The sequence below is a fragment of the Etheostoma spectabile genome, chromosome 18 (genome assembly GCF_008692095.1).
Source record: "Etheostoma spectabile isolate EspeVRDwgs_2016 chromosome 18, UIUC_Espe_1.0, whole genome shotgun sequence".
Taxonomy (NCBI): domain Eukaryota; kingdom Metazoa; phylum Chordata; class Actinopteri; order Perciformes; family Percidae; genus Etheostoma; species Etheostoma spectabile.
The window spans coordinates 21,151,232-21,155,827 of record NC_045750.1 but is presented as its reverse complement, the minus strand read 5'-3'; the positions used below and the strand labels follow the sequence as shown (position 1 = coordinate 21,155,827).

Genomic DNA, 4,596 nt, shown 5'->3' with positions numbered 1-4,596 from the left:
CACCAACCTTCCGATTGGCAGGCAACCGCTCTACCACTGAGCCACAGCCGCCCCATGTTGTATTACTCTCAATAAGGATGCTTGCAATGTAATATTTTGTACGGACACTTAACATATAGACATAACACATCACACGTATGTCCCACAGGTTTGCATGTCACACCCACCTGATGTCCTTTTGGAAGCAGATAAACCACGCCAGCCGCAAGATCATACGGGTGACAAGAGCACAAAGTAGTGAAGACTGATGAGGTCCCTCACACTGGCAATGCAACGGTGAATATATTTTACAGTTCTTACAAAGCAAGATATATTGCATCATCTATCAAATCATTACATCTAAATAAGTTGAGCGAGTCACAATCTATTTGTGTAATGAGGTAATAATGGAATTCTTATTCTTTTCAGGTTCTTCAACCCATTGATGATTTTTTTCTCCTCATGAATACTTGTCATTGGGTCTGATGCTGAAGGATCTGGCCCACAGATTCAAAATCTACCAGTCAACTGTAAGCCGCATCATAAATACCTGGGGTAACTTCCTGTATATTGCACTAGGGGCTCTGGGTATTTGGCTGGATGAGGAGACAAATCTCAATCTCAAATCTCCATGGCAGAGGTCTTTCAGGGTTAATCTGACACACAAATTATTTTGGACTGTACCAAAATATGTTGCCAAGTTTTCTTCTCCTCCAGAGTGAGGTGTTCTCGACCTATAAATCACACTGTACCTTTAAAGGATTAATTGGGATGGCCCCTCACACCGCAGTAACGTTTGTGAAATCTCTCTATGAAGGCACCATAAGCGCTAAAGAGATTCTGAAGCAGTCTGGCATTGTGACTCTCTTAAACCCATCTATGCCTATAATGGTTGACTAGGGTTTCCTTGTAGAATACTGTGTGCCCTGCAAGGTCCACATACCTACCTTTCTGTGTAAGAGAGCACAACTGTCTGAGCCAGAGGTCAGGATGCTAGAGGATATTGCCAGACTGAGAGTCCACATTGAGGGGCTCATTTGCAGGGTTAAGGAACATAAGTTATTCAGTACAGTAATCCTTCTTTCATTGACGGGCAGCATCGACCTGTCTTTTGGTCCATTATCAAAATGGGCCCCTTGGTTACAGCGTGGGCAACCAATGGGTAATGTTGGCAACACAACCCTAAAATTAACACTCATGGGTACAAATAGGCTTTGGTGAATTATGTTATGAAATTTGTGTATTTGTGTCAGAGTAACAACACTTTCAAATAATGGGCTGGCGTAGTTTTATAAGGTAACAATATTAAAACAAACTGCACATAACTCATTTGGTGAATTTGTCCTTACCAAATACTATGTGGCATTGCAATATATGAACTGATGACATAACAACATAAGTTAGAAAACATATTACTAGACATTCTTTATATATTCACTTTTACACACACTGATATCAATCTTTTTCATGCACAAGTGGGTATAAACCATTGAGGTTTTGAAACTCAACTCTAGGTCCACTAACTTGCTGTAGGAGCTATCAACATAACAAACCAAAGACCTTTTTTGATCAAAGACGGGTTATTATTGCACTCTCAGATTTGTCCACATTTTATCACACAACTTTGAAATATGTTATGAAATTCATGTACATTTTATGTTATTATTGGATGTATTACAATTTCTATATGTGACAATTAATATTACAATGAATGTTGTAAATGAGAGTTGACAAAATAAATTTCAAAGACTACAATAATGCAGGATTAATGTGTCTTTTCAGTAACTTTGCATAGAAAGGTATTTTGACATGTATATTTTAAAGAAAAACAAATCTCTCTTTTAGGGAGCTTAATGCACTGCTATCTCAACAAATGTGCTGCACAAAAATGTTATTGTGGGCACAGATGACAAAATAAGTAAATGTCTCTGGACCTGCCAATAGTAACAATGGCTTTCCTTCAATTTGTGTAGGCCATGGTCAAATTTCGGGAACTTGCAGTCTATGTAGCTGGCTACATTTGGGCATTTAATTTCAACTAGACCAAAGGATGGCACACCCAGCCAAGGTGTGTCAGGATGCACAACTAGCCCTCACTTTGCGAGATTAAGATTTTTTAGAACTGCCTTGTCCTTCAATGCCCCTGCTTCTATTCCCAGCCCCCTTTTCATTAGTGGTGTTTGTCTTGTCCCACTGATAATTCTTTCTGCCAGGTTTCTGCTGTGCTTGCACCTCTAACAGGGCTTACCTCACGGAAATGTGAAGCAGTCACTCTCTTCTTTCTCAGTTTATGCCACTCGGGTGTGGTACTTTGGCATCTGGTTGCTTCCTCAATCAGGTGTGACTGTAACAAAGTCACAGACAGGGAACTGAGGTGCAGCTTTTTTTTGATCTTTCATGATCTTGTATGAACAGTTGGTTGTATATGGTAATCGTCCAGTGGCACTTTTGGGAAGGGTGGTGCAACCTCATGGATGACAACACTGTCAGGTGGAGGTGTCCACGAGTGGTTTGTCAGATGTGATGTTCATTCTGCAGATACGGGGAAGGGAGTCTTGTCCCATGCCAGCATAGGCAGGTAGTGGGTTGAGAGTTGACGGGTGTGGTAGCTCACCGCTGTAGCCCTTGTAAAGTGTAGATCTGGAATAACAATATCAGGAAAAGTACACAGACTAACTAGGAACAGCAATCACTAACATTTATTTTGCAACACATTATAGTCTGCCTAGTTAATTGGACTGTGTATACCTAATTCCTCTTGCCAAAGTAGCATTTTGTTTGGGCTTCACTACAACTCATGGCATCCACAGGTCCTGGCTTCACTCCCTATGTATTTATGAGATGTCATTAGGAGAGATGCTAGTATGCATGTGATGCAACTGTTTAGTGTTGAAATGATACTAACCATTGTTCGTGGTTTACGCCACTTCTGCTCAGTTTCAGTGCATTAAAGTACAGGAGGGACGACAGACATGACATATTCAGAGTAACGGGCAGTCTGATAAAGTAATGCAACCAAATGATTACATATCCCACACCCAGCCACACAGGAACAGTAGCTTTTAACAAGCACAACTGGCTGTGAAGCACGAAATGTCATCTGTAACACACAGAAGCACAATTTAATGGGCTTGGAAAGAAGAGTGTCTACAGCAGCAGTAGTAGGAGCAAAGCATTTTCTTTCTTCTTTTTACTGGTGTAAGCAGTCTTGTGTCACTTTCCTACTGTCTGGCACCACTTACCTATTGTCTTGTGCCCTTTACTTACTTTGACACAGTATTGGCAGAGCAGTAGGTGAGTGGTGCCAAAAACAACAGGTTTTGCTCTCAATTCCTGTTGAAGAGTAGAAAAATCAAGTACAAAAGCATGTAAGTTGTTATGGTTTGGTGTTTTGTCTTGTATTGTGGTAGTCTGTTTTCCTGTGTTTATTGTATGGTGTTATTTTTGGTCTTGTCTTGTATATGTTCTGTTTCCTGTTTTATTTTGAAGTCTGTGTCTCGTCTTGTCTTTAATGGTACTTCCTGTGTTTTTCCCGCTCCTTGATTACCTGATGTTTTCCACCTGTTTCCCAGGCCTCTGGTCACCTGCCTCTTGTTACCTCGTTACCCTCTGTATTTTGTCTTTGTGCTTCTCTTGTCTTGTGTCTGATCACTGTAGTGTCAGTTTGTGTCTGGTTCCTTGCTTCCTGGATTTCTTTTTGGTCGCTAGTTCTGATTTGTTCTGCTTTTGTTTGTGGATTCCCTGTTGTTGTTGTTTTTTGCACTCTGGATTTAGTTGTTGCCTGCTCCTCTCAGGACTTCCTTTGTTTGTACTTTGCTTTTTATTTAAATAAACCCCTCAAGCTCAACTTTTGCCAGCCTCCTCTCTGCACTTTAGTCCCCCATTCCATGCATCACCCGTCATAAGTAGGCCCACATGTTTATAAAGAATGAAATAAAGATGACAGAACAGTTTTGAATTGAACTTCAGCAGTTTCAATAGCTAAGTGGAATATTTTACTGTCTTTGCAGTCATCAAGTCAGGCAAAAGTAGTAATTTCATTGTTGTTTACATAAACCAAACTCCAATTTGTTGTGATAAGAGATAAGATAATACTCTTATTCATCCCACAATGGGGAAATTCCCTTGTTACAGCAGCATATTTCTACAGTAAAGAACAACAACAAACCAACAGACAAGGAAACAGGCAAACAACATTGTGCAAAAAGTACTGAATTTCATAAAATATTTTTAAGTAAGTGAACAAGTGACATGAAATTAAATAGAATGTTATTAAATAATATAGCAAACAGACCCAACCACAAAGCATGGCAATTCCTACTCAGCTGGACGTGGATTCATACTGGTTCCCCAGACAACCCGCTGTATAATAATAATAATAATAATAATAATAATAATAAATTTTATTTAAAGACGCCTTTCTTGGCACTCAAGGACGCCGCACAGGGAATTCATAAATTAAGAACAGCAAAACATATACTATACAACAGCAAAACAAATACTATACAGCAAAACAAAACCAATACTATACAACAGCAAAACAAATACTACACAGCAAAACAAAACCAATACTATACAACAGCAAAACTAATACTATACAACAGCAAAACAAATACT

General features: G+C 39.4%; 1 long non-coding RNA gene across 1 annotated transcript in view; it reads left to right on the top strand.

Moving 5' to 3' along the window:
• Window positions 1-4,596, top strand: part of LOC116706737 (uncharacterized) — a 13,270-nt gene that overhangs the window by 1,252 nt on the left and 7,422 nt on the right. The window contains exon 2 of the long non-coding RNA XR_004336307.1: window positions 2,554-2,557. This is a non-coding gene — a long non-coding RNA (uncharacterized LOC116706737). The remainder of the gene's footprint in view (window positions 1-2,553; window positions 2,558-4,596) is intronic.